At 39.3% G+C, this 22,606-nt stretch overlaps 1 pseudogene; it reads right to left on the bottom strand.

Annotated features, from left to right (window-relative positions):
* Positions 1-271: 271 nt before the first annotated feature.
* Positions 272-22,206, bottom strand: LOC123359652 (annotated as a pseudogene).
* Positions 22,207-22,606: the final 400 nt, after the last annotated feature.

Raw genomic sequence — 22,606 nt, 5'->3', positions numbered from 1 at the left:
CATCCTTTGAAAAATCCCTAAAATAGATCTTGTTGAGAGTTCTTTTATGGACAAGCTAAAAGGTACCAACTTCTAATTTAACAAGAAATAAGGTCTACGCTACTTGGAACAAGAATTCTTGGAAGTCACCACTACTACATCCATTCCTTGGCATCTGGAGTCAGTTTACATTAATACCCAACCATGAGAAGTAAGGTACTCATCCGTTAACAGTAGGTTAGGTCCTAGTACAAACCCATATTCTTCAATATGTAGGGGAAAAATAAATTACCAGCATTCCAGCTCTTTCATTACAATGGGAATCCTTTATCTCTCTGTTCTTCATCCAGGTTTTTGGCACATTCATTTACTAAATCCTTGTAGATTTCCAAGCGTTGTTAAGAAGCTTCTTCTAGCAATTCTCGTTCATGAGAAAGGCATTGCCTGTATTTAAAGAGTTCTAATGCTAGAAATTACTTTTATTATTATTATTATAAAACAAAGAATGTTAATGGGTCTCTGACACTACACTTTGACTGTCAGAACCTGGGTATTCTCCCATGCTTGTTAATTTTAACCCAGTTCACAAAATGAAGTTACAGCTGCTCTTTCTAACAAACTTCACAAGTGTATATTAATCTTGCGGTCAGAAACAGTCCAGTAACTACAAATTACGAAAAATATTTATATAGATCAAGGATTTCACAGGTTTTCTGAATCGTGCATATTATTAGAGGTAAACTGTACACTAAAATTTGTGTACATTTTTCATCAGCCATTTCAAGCAGCTTTTGAGCCTCACATACCACAATTACTTATAGCATGGTAGTGCGCTCTGTATGCCCTCCTCTTGCATGGAGCATTATCTGCAGTTGATACAGGGATTGGAATTTACAGATGTCCAAAGTCTATCCCAAATCATGTCAAAGTTTTATTACTTAGTTCAAGACATCTAGAATTGAAACATTTTATTGTTCTGAAAAGCATTTATATTGGACCATCAACTAGAGTTAGATTTTGCAACTGGTTTTCTTCCTGTAATTTTAGCAGACAGTGCAACAGGCAGCTATATAGCTAGAACTTTATGTCTAAAGCCACTGAAAACATATTCATCTTCCTCCCAATTAGATGACATTCGTTTTTTTGCCTTGGTAGCGTGAAAGATCTTAGGACTTCAGAATTATCATTTGTCTTTCATTGTTCTCACCTTTCAGTGGTTTAAAATCAGTCAATACAGGACACTGGGTTTTTTTACTTTTGTTTAATGTAAAGTTTAGATACAATACATGTTGCTTTCACAGCAAGTGATTAAATGTCAACTTGGGTATGGGGTTTGAACTAGCTTTGGCAAGTAAAAGGACTTCAGAGTAAGAAAGCTGAGGGGAAAGATTAGAGCAGTCAAAAAAGAATTTGTAGTTCTTTTTCCTTTTACAAAGCATCTTAACCAATGTAATTTCGAAGGGAGGTGGGGGGGGGGGGGAAGGAGAACACAATTTTATTTTAGCAAAGCCAGCCATTTGGTATAGTGTAAAAAGCAAACAAATTGACATCATGAAAACAGAAAGCTGTTTAGCTTTAGCCTTTTTATTTATTATTAAATGAAGCCTTGTATATACAGGAAAGTTTGCTATAAGCAGAGGTGTGAATATGAACAGATACACATTGGGCTATGCCTGTATAAGCCCTTATTCTAATTAGAAGAGTAACTTCTTCAGTTTGACATGTTTTCTGAGAAGGGGTTTAAGCTAAACCAAAGAGAATCACTTATATTGGACACTGGAATAAGAGTGTCCGCACAGGGTGGAGGTGTAGGAAGGGGCAGCTATGTTAAACTTCCCCAACACTAAATATTTGGCTTTTATTTTATTATTTCATTTTTACTTGCAACTGTAAAAGATACAAATATTTACCACCTACAGGCTAAAATTAAAAGACTGAGTTACACAACAGTGTAAACTATGTACAACTAGAAGAAACCTAAGCAACTGTTAACTTACCTGAAATCTGTTTCCTGTTGAGCCAAATACTGAGTAAGTTCTTGTGCGACTTCTTCACGAATTTTTAATTCCAGGAGTAACTTATCTTTTCTCTCATTGATCAACTTGCTTTTCAAGTCTTCTATTATAGTTAGTAGTCTCTACAATGATCACAAATAATCTTTTAATGCTTTTATAAAAGGAAAGTTTTCAGAAATATTATTTCTTAATCACTGCTCCAAGAACTCTAGATTTTAACCTTGTTTTGAACAGATAGATTAAATGTTCGTAAATTACTGTACCAGTGCAAACCATCAATATTGTATACATACGTACACAGAACAAGCATGTTCAAGAATCCAAAGAACATTATAAAGTATTATCTCACCTTTTTAGAAAAATTTTCTAAGAAAGATTGGAATGATTTATCTATCTACCCATCCTCCTGTTTTCCGATAATGGTAGCAGAATTGGACACAATGGTTGCTCACATTTCAAAAAGAAATCTGAACCAAATGTCTCATATTTGAAGAACCTTTTATTTTAAACAGTATATTTTTAAAATAGACATTGTTTCTCAAGGAGCATTAGTTGGAGAATATATCACAGCACAATACAATCCAAAGCAAGAGTGGTTTCCAAATATAGTATTGTCCCAGATTAAACTGATGAGCATGCTGAAGCATAGAAAAAAGTTTGCTTCCAGAGATCTTGCATGCATAGAATATAGGCATAAAGGATTTTTTAATATTACTGAAGTCCACAGCTTGCCCATGCTGTAAAATACAGTATACTGAGAAGAGGTCTATTTACACTGACTTTCAGTAACGGGTGCAAACCAAACTTAAAAAGCCATTTTTACCCAGTTTTCCACAACAGGCAGCATGCTTCAGTCCCCCACAAATACATTATACTAAGGATACCACCTACCCATCAAAAGTTATATTGTATTGACTGAGCATTCCAGGTACATACCAGATAATCTTCTTTTCCAATAATTACTTTATTTTCCTCCTCCTCATTTGGCATCTCTTTTGCCATATCATGCTCCTCATGTGTCTCATTGTTATCCACAGTTAAATCATCGTCATCTTCTATCACATCTTCCAGGCTCCTGTCCCAAAGTACAGTGGCTCTTTTTCTTGCTACCTGGATTTTAGTGTCCACATTATTTATGAGAGAGACTTCTCTTGCAGACTTCTGGACAAATGGATGATCTTGGGGAGCATTAGAAGCGTTCTAGAACACAAATCTGTTGAGGGAAAGAGGTTGTCAATTGTTTGTTAGACACTAGTTAAGAGAATACTAAGCACTTATGGAGGTAGCCTGCAGCCATGGATATCAGTTAGCTTGCAGCTAGGGGCTGTACTTCATTTTGTTGGCAATGCGCACTTGCAGTTACCACACCTGAAATTTTCTGCCACACTACAAAACAGGAATCATTTTGAATTGCAGAGAAGAGCAGGAATCATGCAGAAACTGCACTGTTTTGAGACCCAGGGTTCTCCTGGAATGAAGCACTGGAGACTGGCTAGAGGGACAAAACCACCTCAGGAGTGGGGTTGCTAATTCCTTTGGCATAGAAGAACTGCTGCTATGTTATTTTGGCAAGAACAGTGGGAGACTCTCTCAGGAGCCAAAGGCAGCTTGTCCCTTTTGCAGAGTCAGACTGCAGTTAGTGCTGGAGAGTAAGTAACTCCCCCCAGAGATTGGAGGAATTGAAGGGGGAGGAAAAAAACCTGATGTACTTCTCACCCTGTTCTCTTATTGATTATAAGTTATTTGATCTCAGCAGGCATGTGGTGAGATGTTTGCATTCAAAATATGAATGTTTAAAATGTCTGTATCAGGTCAGAAATAGGACAAGCCACGTGTGTGGAAGTTGGAATTTCATGGGATTATGGTTCTCTAGCTGGCAGAGCCCAAGAGAGCATTATAATCACAACAGCTTTTTGTAAAGACTCATTTTTTTATATGTTTCCTTCCCAAAACTATGAAGAATTTCAACCAGAAAAGATTCTAGAACATTAAATTTGATCACGAGGAGACAAATTTAGAGACAAAATTCAAAAAAAAAAAAATCACTGAAGTATAATATGCAAGGAATTTTAGAGACTTGCTTTAAGTGCAAGTATAAATTGTATAGATATGGAACTACTAAATTAGCTCCATAATGTAACTTTGAAGATTTAAAAAAATAAAGCTACAAAGTTATAGTGCACTTACTTTTTGGGCAATTGCAGAGAACTTTAGCACATTGAGGGTTTCATCATATGCACACTGGCTGATGTTTACTATCATATATACCTTCCCTTTTCCACTGAAAAAGCCTTGAAGGAAGTGAGTTAGTTTACTTTCCCGAAATGGTATATGCAGCTGCAGCCTAAAAATAATACCAAAGTTAGATACATTCCAGTTCAGTAGGAAAAAAAGCCTCAGTCATAACGTTTCAATCTGCAATTCCTGGATTCTTTAACCCTATAAAAACAGAGCACGTTAGGTCTTAGAAATGTAAGCATTAAAAATATGTTAGAATGATAGTAAGCTATCACACTTCTAAAGATTCTACCTCATACAGGTATTTTAGTACCGCTCACATTACTGTAAAATTGGAGAAAGATACTTGGTTTCCTGCATGTACTTGACAGCACTTTGTATTTAGCCAGTTTCACTATTTCTCTTGCGTAGTCTGGTTGTGTGGATCTCCCATACAGTAATGGGGGTGAGCATGCAGAGAAAGAAGAGTTGTTGAATCACAAGAGTGCAGGATTTTTAATTGATGGTGTCTCCCTAATTTAATGTCACCCTGTGCAGAGCCAACACGAGGCCTATGCACCACTTACTCCCTAATATGAGGGCGTATGAGGAACTTAAGTGGTACGTGGGCTTTATGCTAGTCCTTTAGAGGAAGACAAATGGATTGAGGTAAAGCTATTGCGACATGGTATGGTGTCCAGAGATATCTATTCATTATAGCCACAGTTGTCCAAGGGCAGCTACTCTCTGCACTGTCCTAAGGTTGAAGATTCCTTTCCATACTTAAGTATCAGAGGGGTAGCTGTGTTAGTCTGGATCTATAAAAGCAGCAAAGAATCCAGTGGCACCTTATAGACTAACATCTTGCATCCGAAGAAGTGGGTATTCACCCACGAAAGCTCATGCTGCAAAACGTCTGTTAGTCTATAAGGTGCCACAGGTTTCTTTGCTGCCTTTCCATACTTAGAATTTGACCTGCTGTTAGATGCAGTCCTTCCCCCCAATCCACCTTCTCTGCTGAGAACCTCTGGTGCTTCACCAGCCTGGCCTGTACCTTAATGCTGGTCCTGACTTCCAATAACCAAGCACCAGCAGACAAGTGTACAGATCAGGAAGAGCGCAGGAGTTTCCTGCCACAAAGCTTGGTTTACAAATAAAGCAGTCACTAGTCATGGAAGACTAAGCAAATTTTTTCAAATTCCTACAAATTTTGAATAATCAGAATGAATAGCAAAATGTCTGAAAAGTGTATTAACTGCTACATTTTCAAAAAACTACTCCTTAGTGTGTTTAATCAGACTTCCCAGAAATTTTGCACATTTGGGCTGAAGAGTGGAAAATTTATCAAACTGCTTTTTCTACCGTAACTACAGTTAACCTTTGTGCTACATGTTGTAGAAAAATAAATTTTTGTGGCTTTATAGAACAGCTAAAGGTATAGCACCTACTTTGACCGTTGACTGTTCTTGAGTGCATTGATGCATTTGCCTAGAATCAGTAGAGAGGTGTTAATATTTCCACTCTCTTTCAATCTATCACCTTCATTGCGCGTCTTGGTACATCTCTCTGAGCCAGCAAGATCACAAAGTGCCAATCTGAAAAATACAGATTAATAGTTATTTTGCTTTTCAGGCATTTTGAAGTCAGCAAAATTAGTGTTAGCTTTGAAATAAACACAATCACTTACTCACTGACTCGTGTTACATTAGGTGCTTCGGAATCTTCAATCTTTAACATTTTAACAGTGAATATGCTGTGACTAAAAGATAGATACAAATTAAAAAAAAAAAAACACTGGTCTAATTTCAACACGACTTAAAATCAAAACATTTTAGTCTCTATAATGCCTGTGTGGGGAGCATTTCATGATTGAAGATAAGGTAAATTTTCATGTTACAGCATAACACCCTGAGTGTGTGTATGAGCATATACACTTGAGACCTAAATGCAGTCTTTTTTTAATTGCTTAAACAGGCAAAGTAGCAGACTACCCCATACCCAACATTCTATTTATTATTAGAAGCCCGAGGACTTTTCAAACCCCAAATGAGACTGGAATATAAAGGCAAACAAACTTAACAGCTAAATGCCTTACCTTCAAGGAAGGCATTTCAGCAAAAGGTATTCAATTCTTATGTAGGTCAATCTTATTGCAAGATTTGAGCAAAAATTGCAGTTTTTGTTCACCATTAAAGTAGGTCAAATCCAGAAGCTAAAAGGTCTGGACTCTTCCATCAACACAAGCTCCGCAGAGATTTTAAAAATTGGTCAGTGTGGTTTGTGTGTTCTACTACCCTATATTGAACAATATCAATAACAGTTCTCTCACCTTCTACTGGAGTAAGTATTCAGTTTTGTGCAAGCAATACTCTGGTGCTTCAATCCGAGCTTCAGAAGTTTAAAAGCTTCTTTTGAATCAGAAACCTGAATCCACTGCAGATCTTGAAAGGAAATACCAAGATTTCATATTTCATGGTCCACGCATTATTTAATACGTATATCTTGATTAGCACTAGAATAATACTTTCATTTAGACTGTGTTTCTGCTTTAGCATGCCCTCTTGTGAAAATGGCAATCACACTTGACAACTCTCTGCAATCAATTGAATCAATCTTACTGAAAAGAGTCATGGATCAGTATTTTGAGTCTACAAAATAATGAAACCCATATTGATAAACGCAACAATGCTTTGTACCTGAAATCACAAGAGAACTTCAAGCAATATTAAGATTGTAACTTCTGTTAACTAAAAACATGGAAAAAATACAATAAAATTACCCAGCGATAGCTCTCAAAGTAATACTGGACTGTGACAAAAATCGAAAGTTAGATCAAATTTTGGTTTTTTTGCCTTGTATTCTTGAGTTGATGTTGTCCTCAGTGTAATGGTATGTACTAAGACATGGCTGTAAGACTTTCTTTCTGATCCTGTATCAAATGTATGTTTTAGAATCTCTGTAGATAGGAAGTAGCTAAGTGGCATGTACACCAGTTTAAACTAATTTTTTAGGGTAGGTCTACACGGCAATTAGGCACCTGCAGCTTGCACAGGCCAGCTGACTTGGGCTTGGAGGGCTTGGGCTAAGAGGCTGTTTAACTGCAGCGTAGATGTTTGGACAGACCCTCCTACCTCGCAGGGACCTAGAGCCCAGGTCCCAGACCGAGCCCAAAACATCTACACTGCAGTTAAACAGCCCCTTAGCCTGAGTCAGTTGACATGGACTATCCATGGGTTTTTAACTGCAGAATAGATGTACTGTTAGGGGCTGAAGCTATACTTTGCATAGGGGGTGAAAAAAAAAGCTAACACCACCATCATGTCCAACACCCACAAATAAACCCTTATTGGGCCTTCTAAACTGGACCTGGTTAGGTCTATTTGCCTGCATGAGGTGTCACACACACAAAAAAAACTTATGCTGGGGTGGAAGCAGGCAAGTCAGCCCTTGTAGAATTTCCATGAATAATTCAACCTAGTTGTGATCAGTGTAGCTTGAGAGATTTGAAGACATAGGCTTCCCTCAAGAAGGGAGCAATTATAATTGTGCGGCTGAGCTTTCACCAGACAGAGAGATATTACATGGTATGAGACTCTTCCTATACTTATCAAAAAGCAGAACTCTCTCTGGAATTCTTTTGTTCAAAACAAAAAACCAAAAAAAACAAAAAAAAAAAAAGAGAGATACTATGTAAAACCAAACTGCTTTCTTCAGTTTTGTTTCTAACATTCATGGTATTAGGAAAAAATATAGACTTGGGGAAAAGAATTTTCTACAGAGAAAATTAGGATACAGGACCCTAGGAAGTGCACTCTGGAAATTAGGGGAACGTTGTGGAAGACCTCCTAATAAAGTGCATGCACATATGTACACATACACAAGCACTTTACATTTGGGGGGAGTGAAAACTTGGAAACATTGCCATTTTCAGAATGGATTACTCACGCTTGATACACAAGGTAAAGACATTCCTTATCCTACTACAAAGTTAATTCACATTCTTCAATGCTGGCACCAGGATGAATACACCTGATTCAAACAAGTTATCATAACCAGCATAATAAGTGGTATGTCAGTTACCTTTTACATAAGAGCAGCCTTTGATGTCTTGAGCAAGACGTAGCACCCTTCTTTTCTTGTCATTTGACACTGGGAGTAGTAAGTCATAAATGCACTCATTGTAAATCTCACAAAAGGAAACCCAAACAGAAAATTTCATGTAGCTTGCCATGCTCGTGTTAGGCTGTTCAGGTTCTTTTAGGAGTTCTTCCAAGTCTGCCAAAACATTTATTCAGTTACAAAAATGCCCTGCTTAAATGAAGCCTTTAAAGCAATATGATAATTAACTTTTAGCTCAAGTTATATCTCAGCACAGAATTGACTAATTAGATATTACAAAATATGAACTTGGATTCAGATCAGACTACTTTACAACAGTAAGAAGCTATTGTGATCAATAAGCAAATAACATTTTTTGGTCAACTGTGAATCTCTACCTACCTACACTACATTTATCATGACAATCACTGAAGCTCACCTGCTCTTATTCAGTGGCAATAATTGGTTTAATACCAAGTTTTAAACAAGTTTTATTATATACTTGAACTCTCTCAAAGACTAACATCTTCAGAACATACTTGTTAATTCAATTTAGATAATGCTTTCCACTACTTTTAAATATTCCCTTTTAAAAAAACATTGAGAATATTATTTGATATATCTATGGGGCTTATTTTGGATTCCGCCCCCGATAGAATAAATTTAATTATAACTAAGTGCTCATAAAGAGTTGCTATGATGACAGCACTAGAAATACCACCATTACCAGCAGGACAAGTTCCCCCCTACCACATCCTACTCTGCAGTCTGCCTTAATTCAGACCTAGATGAGTACTGCAGTCTTCCTACTAACTTTATCTTTGACCTCGCTGACAAGTCTAACAATTGGAGCAGTTTGTGTCATGAGACCCATCCACAAGAAACTATATACAGACCAATTTGTTTCACACAGCCCATCTGCTGTCAAATGACAAACACTTTCAACTACCAGAAACCTGAGCTCAAAGTGAATCACTGATCTAGAGAATGGCCCTCAGCCTCTTAAATAAAAGAAGGGGGCGGGGGAATTAAATGGTTTTAATATAGAACATACCTTCAGATGATTCTGAAGTTTTGCTGTGATTGTTTATGCTGTTTTGAGAGTCTACCTATAAAACAAGGACAAAAGAAGGAACAAAGATTGATTTTAAAATATTTTGTCCTTATTATGTCATGGTCAATAAAATAATATTAGGTATTCAAAACCATCAATTTTGTATCATAGTACTACTGCTCCACTAAAGGCCAATCAATTTTAGCAATGATACGCCATTAAAAGTTGACTGGCCACATGAAGTTTCCAGTGGCTGTTAATGTCACAAGACTAGAGAACAGCATCTCCAAATTTCTAAGGAGCGGCATGTCAAACTAACAAGCTTGGAACAGCAACAAAAAACTAGAATGCTCACTTGAAGAGCTTAGCTAAATGATTGTATCACAACATATCCTGTTAAGAGACCATGCTAAAGTCTGTTTCAAGCTGAAATTAAAAAAATTAGATTCCAAAGACTATGGGGTACCATTTTTTGCTAAACTTATACTTGTAAATCAAAGGAAGAGGAATTCCTACTGCTAATACTCAAGTTTATGTATACTTCCAATATCCAGTTTTGTAATGGTAACACATATTGTATGGCTGCAAGTAGCAGAAACTGAATTCATCTGCCAAGAACTATAAATGCAAGTACAGTGTACCTTCAAAAGAAAACATGGATTAAAAGTGAGGTTCTTTATATGCCCATGATAAGCTGAGATCCCATCAACTGATTCATGCAACAGCCACAAAAGCCAAGTGGTTATATTACTAAAACTTCAAAGAGGATTTTTAAACACACACACACACACACGCAAAATCCTGGCCACACTGACATAAACGGCAGTTTTTCCGCTGACTTCAGTGGGGCCACGATTGCAACCACCAAGCATGGGTTACATGCCATCTCTCCCCAGTCTATTCTATTTTCTCTCCTTCACCAACCTGTCTGGTACTTTCCTCTAACTGCTCCCCCACAGATTCAAAAATGTAAGCAAAAACATACATGTACTTTTCTGACGTCTTTAAAATTTGTTAGGTGCTGACTGAAATATAAGAATCCATATGTTGGAACTTTCTTTTAATTTAAGATTTTTGCCTGTAATCTCCTAATCAATGTTTTAGTTTAAAACATCTTTGATTATTTTCTGTGCTCTCTTTATACAAGTTTGTAATCACATTTAAGAGATTTTACTGGAAAGCTTTGCTTTTAACTCAGGTTAAAGATCACACAATAAATGTGCTCCATCTCACCAAAAAGTACCACCACTAAAATATCCAGAGGACAGCCTGGCATTTTCAATCTGCCTTTATAAAGAAAGGGCAACCCTCTCCAGGTAGTCCCAACTTCCCATCTCCTGTTCATTTTTATTTGTGATGTTCCATGCACTTCAGAATTTTGTTTCTATATCATGATAGATGCCGTTTACATTTCAAGTCACTCAGTTATTTGATGTTTATGTTAACAGAAGACTAGGCCACTCTGGAACGTCAGCATTCCAGATAACTTTTTTCTTACCACAACCCAGGAATACAGTGCTGCTTCACTATACTCCAGGGCAGAACAGCAGCAACGGTAGGAATAATTAGGTGAAGCTCCATCAGAAAACCCATTTCAATCCACTCCTTATACTAAATCCCATCTTCCTTTTCATTTCTACAAGTTTCCATATCCAAACATTTAGCCACATCCATGTTTGACTGCTGCCTCACCTTATTGTCGTGAAAAGAAGATCAACCTTACAAACTCAGTAAGTGTGTATACACATATGCTCTGTGCACGCGCGCCATACAAAAACTTCTGCCGTACCTCTTTCATTAGACGAAGTATTGAATTTTTCACAGCAATTTCTTCTCTCACTTGTTCTTTAGTCAGCCTTATATAATCTTTACATCGAAGGGGTTTGAAATCCATATCTGGATACAGTTGGCCATGAATGCTTTTTAAACAACATATCCATAGTTCTTGGCAGAATACCAATGTCAGCTTCTGTCCCTGTAATCAAAATACAAGAGCTATATCAAGGCACTGTATGCTTGGCAAGCAAGACATTGGTGAAAAAGTTAGAACTCATCTTTCCCTTCAGGTGGTAAAAAGGAAGTAAGGGTCACTCCCCCCTCACACATGCCATCATAGTTACAAGGCAAGCTGCACCTTAAATACCTTTGTAGTCCCTCAAGTGCACCCTTCAGGCAACAGGCTTCACTTCTCTCAAGCATAGACACCCACAGTTCAATCTGGGTTGGACTGACTATCTGGGTTGCTGCCCCCCTTGTTTCCAACTGTGTTAACCCAACAGGTCCAATTGTATTTGGCACCTGCAAGAAATTTCTGTCCAGTAGACTCTGACCAGTGACTGATTAAAGCAACTCAAAACAGCGTCATGGATGTTTATCCATCCAAAGAGAAATGGGTTAAGACAACAAAAGCTATTACACATCTGGTCTTACCTACACTTTATCCTTTCCTTGCAAGTTTATGAAGGTTCCACTTACCCTGGATTCTCTCCCTCCTACCTGAAACCCCATCCTTTGCCTCAGGCAGAGACAGACTGCCCTCCTGCATTCTCTGCCTCTGTCTCTCACTAGCAGCATCTAAGCTCCAACTGCAGCTGGCAACTCCCCTCCCTCAGAATTAACTGTTTATGGTCCTTTTGATCTCTAGGCTCTGGCACTGATAATACAACTGTGTAATTTTTTGTTGGTGCCTGAAAGGAATCTCTTCCCACTTGGTTGCCCACCCATTATTCCTTAGTAATTGTTTACCCTGAGAGATCTTCTATTTTTTGTTCTTGCTTGCTCTTCCTAACCATGCCTTTTAATTCACTGTTTAGTCAGACAGAATCAAGCAGGTAAACCAAATTGTATAGCAATACAGATATTTCCCTTGTTCTCCCCATATGCCCTTTGGCATGAGCATTCAGTGATTAGAGGGGGTGGTCATGTAAGCCAATTAGCAGACGTAGACCAAAAGTGAGAAATTATATTGATAATACTTGAAGGGGGAAAATAAGACCATGGCATTAACTATCAAACTCAGAAGAACAGCTCAGGTCACAGTACCTTTTATTTTCTTACTTGACCAAGGAGGGAGGTTTACCCACTACAACCTCTCTCCAAGTACACTTGGTAAGTGTAACATGTAAAAGATGGAGTGTCCTGCCTCCAGACAGGAAGATACATAACTTAAACAAGTGATCTCATTTATCTCTCTGGCGGCAATTTGCCTAAGTCTCAAAACCGTAACACTGTGTGACAGTGTGATTAACAGAGAGTCTTTGCTCAGGAGAGTGACTAGAGCAGAAGGCAAGAATACATGTGTGCGGGCAAAGCAATCTGGAAGACATTTTACTCCACTTACCTGCACTATGGTTTCACACCCCTTCTCTTTCACAAGCACCTTGCATTCATGACCAGTGACTAAAAGGCACTTTGTAGTGTGTGAAAGTAGAATGAATTATATTGTAAAAATAAGAATGGATTAAAGAAATGTTGTATGTACCTTTAAGCAGAAATAAGAAATGTTGAAATACAGGTGCCAGGAAAAGAAACATTAGGCATAAACAATGGTGCTAATGGCAAAACATTAACAGAAGATGGGTAATAGTTAGTAAGGAAATAAGATATGCATGCCTAGCCCAGGTAAACTTATCTGATTCTGCTTCCTTTGTTATCTTGTTAAGTTCTCACCCTTTTATCTGTATAAATAAGATAGTTTGTGTCTTGCATGGTGCTCACATTATCTGGGTGTCATTAGCAGAGCGCTGTGCTAATAAAACAGAGTGGTCTGACTGTCTCTCACAGTGCCTTACTAGTGACCAGCAGCAAGCCCTTCCAGGCGCTGTAGTCACTCAGCACAACAGCATGTGGAGCCCCACACACCCAGCTAGATTCCATGAATGCTCCCAGAGCCACTCATGAATCACACAGCGAAAGGCACTAAAGCCAAATCCCTCCAGCTCCCAGCACTGTACCTCAGGAATATACCATCTTGCACTGCTCAAGATGGGCAGTGCAGATTTAGTTGGTTCACCACTTCAGCAATGAAAAGTGGATATGCACCAGCCTTTGCAAAACCTGACAGGATTTGCCACACACTTCATACAAACTCACTGGTAAAGATAAACAATTAAACCAATGTATTTACTATAAAAGAGATTTTAAGTGATAGGCAAAAAGCCAGAGTTAGTTACCAAAAGAAATAAAAAGATAAGCACGCAGTCTAAACTCTCAACTCTGTTAGACTGGGAAACATCTAGATTAAGCAGTTTCTCCCCCTACTGGATATTGCAGTCCTTAATATACAGATTTATTCCTTAAACCTGGGCCAATCTCCTCTGTTGGAGCCTTGTTTTTTCAGTGTCTATGGGCTAGTTTCACTGGCAATGCTAAACATGGCTTGAGTGGTTGTGGTGCTCTGAAGAAAAAAAAAACCCACCTCCACAAGGGGCGTAGCTGGTGCACTGTCTACACTGCCAATTTACAGTACTGAAACTTGCTGCGCTCAGGGGGGTGTTTTTTCACACCCCTGAGTGAGAAAGTTACAGCGCTGTAAATTGCCAGCGTAGACAAGCCCTTAGTTGTTTGCAGCATAGGTAGGGGCAGGAGAAGGGCCCAGTATGTGTCTGTCTGTTTTTTGTGCTTGGAAAAACACAAGTCCAGGCATGTCTGGGGGCACTGCTGAGTCTCCAGGCAAGGTTGAGCAACTCCCCTGGTGTGGCCTCATGCAGGTGATTCATTGAATTGTAGCTTCCTTGCTGGACAATTGTTGTGAATGGGTTGTTTGAAACCCCACCCAGGTGTTGGTTACTTTCCTTCCTGTTGCCTCTGGGGAGCGAATAACTGGCTGATTCCTCAACTTACAGCATGTTTTAGGGACAACCATACAACACAATTCTCATAACTTCATGTGTATTAATATACATATATGGAGAGAGAAATTACCTTCAGCAGATCATAACCTTGTCCCGGATACCTTACGAGGCCTGCTTTACATGCAAGATTACGATTATATAAAAAATGAGGAATATGGGGGTTACAAGATGCTCCCCCAAGGTATAGTATATCACACTGTCCATTTTAAATACACCTTTTTTAAAAAGCATAAAGTGCAGCATTACCCTAGAAACTGTCTCTCTGGTGCTGGCAGCTGAACTAAATATAAAGAAGTAGTGTTGATACCAAGAGGCTATGTTGGGGCTACTGCTCATTGGGATATTGTAAGGGAATGGTTACCTATAGGGATATCTTAACTTGAAATCTAGCCAGTTTAAAAGAATTTCAAGGTCATATCTGCCCCCATTCTCCACCCAACCTCCAGCATTGTGTTTTTACTTTTTTTTTTTTTTAAAAGATATAATTGTCCCCCTGTTGCTGTTGGAAAGACCCTCACAAAACACCAATAGAAGCTGGCTAACTCCATTGAGGGAAGCCATTAAGCTGACTATGCAGAAAGTACTATCAAATGCACTATGTATACAGTTCAAAATGAAAAAGGCTTTTCTCCAGTTCTTCTGTTATTTGTAATACTAGGGAGTAAAGTTAAAAAAAAAAGTGATTTCAATACATTAAATTTGGTGTACTTTTCATATTGTCTGCCACTTTACTATTTTGAATTGAGAGCTTTGCTATATTTCGCAGCTTTTCGGAAACATCACAATAAATAAGATAACACTCTACAGAAGTTAACACTGCTACACTTTTTGCAACTTTCAGGTAATCTATTTGAGATCAGAAATCCTGAAATCAATTGTTACATATTTGAGCAAGAGCAATTCCTGAGATTAATGACCATCTGGAAGAGTTGCCAGTGCTCATTAACCATAACCTGTCACCTATCACCTATTCTTCAGGAAATAATCTGTAAAAAGATTACTACTGCTAATAAAGCAATTGGTTAATTGTTTCAATAAAAAAAATCAATTTCACATAGCAGAAGATGATAATTAACACCTAATACAGCAGCCACAGCTGTTTTGTTAATTATGATCTATGCTGAATTCACAAGACTAGGTATGTTCTATTTTCCTTCCTTTTACAGGAAAGTTTCTGGAACTAAAGAAAGAATGACATCTGCTGGTCTGCAATGATGATGACTGTTAACAGTACAAAAATATTGCACTATTGGAGCAGCATAGATTGATTTAAATTGAGGTAATTTAAATCAAGTGGAAAGTGTCAATTTAAATAATCAATTGTAATCAGCTTTTCCATTTGTACTTCAGGTATTTTCTAAAAAAAGAAGTGCACTCTTATTGGTGCACATGTTGATTCACAAGTAAATTGCGCCTTTACATGAGATTTGGTACTTCTTTTTGCTACCTAGGCTGGTAAACTATATACACATTTATTAAGAATTTGAAAATATTAGGCTTTATAATTACTTAATTGTACATTTTAATATGTTAGAAAATAGTGAATGATATATTGCTTATTTACCTAATACACCTCTACCTTGATATAACACGACCCGATATAACACAAATTCAGATATAATGTGGTAAAGCAGTGCTCCAGGGGGGACGGGGCTGCATGCTCCGGTGGATCAAAGCAAGTTTGGTTTCACCTATAACACAGTAAGATTTTTTGGCCCCCAAGGACAGCGTTATATCAAGGTAGAGGTGTAAATAATGTTTTACTCATTTGTGTCAAGCCACATTAATTAAATTCTATTTGCCATTCTAATCAAACAAAACAGCATATAAATTTTTATTAAACAAAACCTGAAATGTTTTACATACAAACTTCTCTTATCGAGACATGTTCCACAATATGACTAAATGATGTATTGAAGATTTATCAGTAGAGAGATTAACTGTAGTTAGTGAATTAAACTAAGCGTCAGGTCAGCCTGGGAAATTTTTCAAATTTCAACTCCCCATCAATATCTCAACTTTGAATGAATTAGTCCAAATAATGAACATATTCCCTGTGCCTGCAGAAGAGGCTACTGTTTTCAAAAGCTGGATTAGCAATTAAAATGCTGGTTTCAGGAGTTTAGCTAGGACTTCCTTCAATTCAGTGGTGTGACTTGCAAGCATGTACTGCTTGAATGGTTCACCTCCAGTCCTGAAATTTGTTATGGTTGGGATGACCGACGGGTGATTATTAGATACCCATGTCATAGCAACAGCATCTTCTTCAGCAGTTAGGCTTCTGCCCCAGTATACTGGGTTGAGACTATTAGCAAGAAAATGAGGTAGAGCAAGTGCTTGATACATCTGCTTCTTTACTGCCTGCAATTTCCTTTCTTCAGTGTCTCCTTTAGTTCCTTCCAAATTTTGACTGCATCGGTGATATAGCAGTCGTCTTTCTGCAGTTTGCCCAAAGCTAAGGAAATATACTGAAACCCATCTTCCACAATTCTCTTTAGTCTGATGTTGACTGATTGTCATGATTTTCTTCACAAATTGATGGAACTAAGTAGTAGTCAGAATAAGCCAGTTCTTAATATGCAGCTCAAAACAGTCAGCCACTGAATTCCATCATACAGTCTAGGGAAAAATTAGTTTTGATTCTCCTTCTCTGGTCAGAGAAGCTGAAGCAAAGTGATTGTTATGGAAGTATTGTGCAGTTTCAACATTTTCCTTTATTCCCAAGTAGTACTGAAGTCTTTGGCAAAGAAAACCACCCCATCAAATAAGCACTGCACTCATATAATACATTTCAGATTCCCTTCATGGTCTTTTCCTAGATTTGTCTCCGGGATTTTTTTTCGTCATCTTTCTTACATTTGCAGCATTATCTGCAACCAAGCTACACACTTGATTTTCTGTTTTTGTTATAGCTTTTACTGCTACTTCTAAGTATTCTGCTATATGGGCATTTCCTGATGTATTAATCATTTCTGTAAGATGGACAACCCATCTTGTCGTCACACAATCACATATTATTGGATCATTGTGTACATTGCTATACCCATCAAGACTCAGATTAACTAAAAATTCCATCAATGTTTTCTGCACACTGTTCAGATTTCCTTCTCATACACTGTATCCAGCAACCTTTTAGAGATGTCTGGTTTTCTGGGTGGAGTGTAGCCTGGTCGTAGTGACTGAACCATGTCAATGAAATAGTTGTATACAAGAAATTCTCCCTTTCATCTTGTTCAAGACATGAATTAAGCAATCTTTTCATCTATGGAATATTGCTGGAATTTGCTGGTCTTGATTATGAACTCATCCATGGTTTTACTTGAAGAAATTATTTTGGTTAAAGATAAATAAATACAGGTAGTTACTGTCTCGTATTTTTAGTTGCAGCACTACTGGTGGTACCAGTAGATGACTCTGAAGTTGTAGTCATTACAGATAATGGATGTTCATAACCCCTTCTGAATAAACTGAAACCTGAAACAAAAATGATCAAGAAAAAAAAGTTACTCTCACTCACTGAGTACTACAAGGCACTGAGTTATTGTTTTATTAAGATTGTAAGTGAAAGATTCCTCCTCAAAGCTGTTTCTATCACAATTTATTTTAAACCCAATTTTATAGCAAAATAAGGATTATCTAAATCAGGGGTCTCAAACATGCGGCCCGCGGGCCGGAGCTCTTCCCTGCGGCCCGCGGAGCTCTTCCCTGCGGCCCGCGGAGCTCCCCAGGGCCGCCCAGAGGGGGGGGAAAAGGGGGCAATTTGCCCCGGGCCCCGGGCTCCGCAGGGGCCCCCAAGAGAAAAGCGGAGGCTCCCGCCTCCGCCCCTCTCCTGGAGCCTCGGCGCATAGAGCGCCGAGTCTCCGTCCGAGCGCCTGAGCCCCGCCCCGATCCGAGCCGCATGGGGAGGGGGCGGGGCTGGGAGCTCTGGGCTGAGCGCTGCGCTCGGCGTGGAGCTCACAGCCCCGCCCCCTCACCACGCGGCTCTGAGCGGGACGAGCTCAGGCCTCGCCGGAGACGCGCTCGGGTAAGGGGGTGGGGGGGAAGCGGGAGCCGCCGGGGCCGGGCCGGGGCCGGGGGGGGAAGCGGGACCCGCCGGGGCTGGGCCGTGGGGGGGGGGAAGGGAAGCGAGACCCGCCGGGCCGGGCCGTGGGGGGGGGGGGAAGGGAAGCGAGACCCGCTGGGGCCGGGCCGGGCCGGGGAGGGAAGCGAGACCCGCCGTGGCCGGGCCGGGCCGGGCTGGGGAGGGAAGCGAGACCCGCCGGGGCCGGGCCGGGCCGGGGGGGGGGGGAGGGAAGCGAGACCCGCCGGGGCCGGGCCGGGGGGGGGGGGAAGGGAAGCGAGACCCGCCGGGGCCGGGCCGGGGGTGGGGAAGGGAAGCGGGACCGGCCGGGGCCGGGGTGGGGAAAAGAGGGACCCGCCGCCGCCGAAGCGCAGCCCGGTCTTTGGCGGTGGGGGGCCCCTTCTGTTCCGGGACCCGCCGCCTAAGTGCCCCGCCGCCAAGCCACCAAACAGCTGTTGGTGGCGCTTAGCACTTTCCAGGAGGGGGGGGGAGGAGCGGGGAGCCGCGCGCTTAGGGGAGGAGGTGGAGAAGAGACAGGGCAGGGGCGGGGCCTCATGGAAGGGGTGGATTGGGGGTGGGGCCAGGGGCAGCAAGGGGGCGTGTCAGTGATGCGGCCCTCGGGCCAATGCACTAGTCCTCATGCGACCCTCGGGGTCATTTGAGTTTGAGACCCCTGGTCTACATTGTCATCTTCAGTCATTGCCTTCTGAGGAGCATTTTCATAATGTTGTTTCATTCTGACAATCATGCTTTGTATCTCTTTGCTGCACTATTTACATTTGGCACACGTTCCTTTTTTAACCCAGTGGTACAGGAATTTCTTGAGAATAATCTGAAAACAGTCTTTTTTTTTTTTTTTTTTTTTTTTTTTTTACGAACGGCAGCCATGGCAGTTTTTCCTCCTCCAGTCCCTGGGTGCTGAAATCAACACTATAGGCTGCACTCTGAAGAACCTTGTCCCTTCTTCCCACAATAAACTGTTTTGACACTAGTGTTGCTCCTTTCCGGTTGCACACACTGTTCATTCTCCCTTGTTACATTACTCCCTGCACCACCCCATCCCCAGGGAAAAAAAACAAAACAAAAACCAAAACAATCCATGACTTCAGCTGGCATAACCCACTTTAGCACTGCAGCATTTTATTTCTTTAGAAACTGAGGCAGGCATTTGAGAAATTAATGGATTTCTGTTTGTTTGTATCCGCCTGAGAGTACATGCAAAGAGACAGAGCAAGGACATTTCTTGAAGTGCCCAGAACCATGGGCTGGTATGGCAGATCAATGTTTACCCTGAGCTGGAGAGTAAGTTTCCATGTTGGGTTGGAATCATAAATTTTCAGATTCAAATGAGCCAATCAGAGCTCAGGTAAGGAGATACTTTAAAATAGGAGTAAGACCACCCAGGTGGGCTCAGTGGATGATCCTTATGAGATAGATGATGGTGTCTCTTGGAGTCAGAGGCCAGGTCCCAATGCTTGTGATCACTTTACCAGTCTCTTGCACCTGAGACCTCACAGGATCAAGTCACTGATACAGAACGTGCCTACTGCAGGGGTGCTGAACCAAACTGCAAACCATGTATGACGGAAATCACTTCAAGCCGGAGTGCAGCAGCACCTCCAAACGACCCTAGTTCCAGCACCTATGCCCTATTGAGCCAGATTTACAAAAATTCACCTCAAAAGTTAGAATTGAGGGGGGAGGAGGGAGGAAAAGAGGGAGAAAAGAGAAAAATCTTTTTTATATAGAAAAGCAGCCTTTAATTCAAAACTTTTTGATAGTCTCATGGATTCAGCATATTTTTTTTTATTTAAAATGTATTAAGAGATAATAAATTTGGGCCTTTACATATTTTGTATTAAATTCAGATTTTTAAATAGGTTTCTTTTAGAAAGAAAAAGCTTAATCATTTAAGTGCAAACAAATTTCAGAACACATCTGTTTTCTGCCCATTATGATCAATTGCTTCTACTCTATTTGAAGCCAACGTTCACTTTCAGCAGATTGATAGTTGCTACTTGACCTTATGAGGAGGTACACCACTCACAGTTTAACTTGTGTATAGTCTGTTTATATTTTGAATTATATACACATGTGCTTCTCCATTACAAAGAGGTGTTTTTGTTGGTATTACCAGTTTTTAGTTGTTTTATTGTATGTTCAGGGAGAGTTGCAAAGTCCAAATAAATGTGTAATGGGATACAGGCCAAAAATTAAATAAATAAATAAAACACACCACACCTCTGGCACTTGAATAATATTTGACTAATTCAGAAGCCTGCACACACAGATTTTTGTAATTTCATGGTTCAAGAAAATGTTAATAGTACCTTGGAAAGTGTAGGTTTTTCCAGCATTTGTCACACCATAAGTGAAAATAAGACGATTGTGTCCCTCCAAGAAGTCTTGTACTGGTTGTTTCACAGTACCGTCAAAGAACTCTTCCTGAGTTGTTTCAGGTCCAAATACCTAAGCATTAGCAAGAGGCAATTTTCAGTTGTTTTAAAAGGACCATTTAGGGGGTGGGGAAGAAAGAGCAGTTTACATCTAGGCACTTTTCATCAGTTAAATGTATATAAAATGTTCCCAGTTTTAAAAGAATTTAAAAAAAAAAACCACTCGTTTAGGGCAAGAGTCAACAAGTTTCCACATTATAAAATGAAGTTTGTCTCAAGTATCATGTGCTTACTCGTGAAAAAGTGAATTTCTGCACCATCTGCCCTACATTTTTTTCACTCAGCTGACAGATCATTGAATTCTTAGGGCCTTTCAATATAATGCTAGTTGAGTCTTGAATAGAAACACAGTCCTGTAAAAGGAAAAAAATTGGATTTTTAAGCTCAGGAGAAAAATTGTACATTTGCATCTTAGCTAAAAAATTTTTGTAAAAAAGAACATTGAGTCTTATGTAGAAAGAGCCACACCTGAGATTCATTTTCTTTTTCACTTGCTGTGAAAGGCCTAATACGAAGGCAAACTTGTATATGTTCCTTGGAATCCAAACTGTTCCTCTTAAAATAAAAATAAAAAAAATTACCTTCAATTAATAGCATTGCTACTTAGTCTGAATGTCTAGTTTGACAATTAGCATGGTAAGATATTAAATATTAGTTATTTCAGGTCACTTCCCCCCACCGTAATTCATTCATTTATTGCTGCAAGTACTTGGTCCTTCTAGAAATTCGCCTTAATCTTATAAAATAATTAAAATGACTTCTTGCGATATACAAAAATATTCTATGCAGTTTAGGCCAAGCAGTAATTGAAAATAAGAGCCACCTGCATACCCCATATTATCCTTTGTATCTAGTAATTAATTTCTGCATTACTAGGGCAGGACAGGAGGAAACTATAGATTTTACCAACATTTCCTGCAAGTTATTGTTTATAATCATCACTTTTTGTGTTGGTATCAAAAGTACCCAGCAAAAAGATTAACTTCAAAATAAGATGAAAACAAGTAGGCCAGTCAATATACGTGAACAAATAATGTCTCTGAATTTCTCTGCCTCTGATGTCAGAATTTAGCCTCTTATAATTAGAGAATCTTTTTTTGATTAATACAAAACAAACTAGACAATGACAGGACTATCAAGGCACAAATACAGGAATTCATTACTATAGCATCTAATTTAAAATGTTTCCCTTTTATTTATACAGAAGTATGGATATGTTTGTTGCTTTATCATTAAAAGCAACAGGATATATAAATGCTTCACAATTTAAGTAATTTCATTTTTTAAATTAACAAAGTAGACTGTTTAACATTCTCACCTGGCTTATATCCAAGTTTGAAGAAACCAGGGAAAATTCATCTGAGAGGTCTGCTTTAAGGTCCTCAACATTTACTGGCCACTTTCTTGGAGATAGCTCAATACTAGCAATATAGGATGGTCTTATCATTGTTGCTTTATCCAAAACTGGTTCCATTCTGCAAAAATAAAGCCAACTATTTAAATAGCATGGCAAGACTGAAGACATGAGAAGCCATCATAATACAAGTTTATATTTCAATATGTATTTTATTTATTTTCAAACCTTACACATAAATACAGTTTCCAACAACAGGCTGGGGCAAAAGGGGAAAAAACATCCCAAGAACTGCACACACACTTTCAGATGTTAGCTAAAGAGGAGCTCCAGCCTGGAAGGATGAAGGGAGAGCATTCAAAAGAATACAGACTATTGACAACAATGCTACCACCCATCATCAAGTATAATTAGGAAGGCCAAAAAAGCATTTGAAAAGCAACTAGCAAAAGACACAGAAACTAACAGCAAAAAGGCAGCAAAAACCTTATCTATCCTCTAACTTAATCAAACTTATATA

This window comes from Mauremys mutica, unplaced genomic scaffold (genome assembly GCF_020497125.1).
Source record: "Mauremys mutica isolate MM-2020 ecotype Southern unplaced genomic scaffold, ASM2049712v1 Super-Scaffold_100166, whole genome shotgun sequence".
Lineage (NCBI taxonomy): Eukaryota > Metazoa > Chordata > Testudines > Geoemydidae > Mauremys > Mauremys mutica.
The sequence above is the reverse complement of the archived record's forward strand: the minus strand, read 5'-3'. Positions and strand labels throughout refer to the sequence as shown.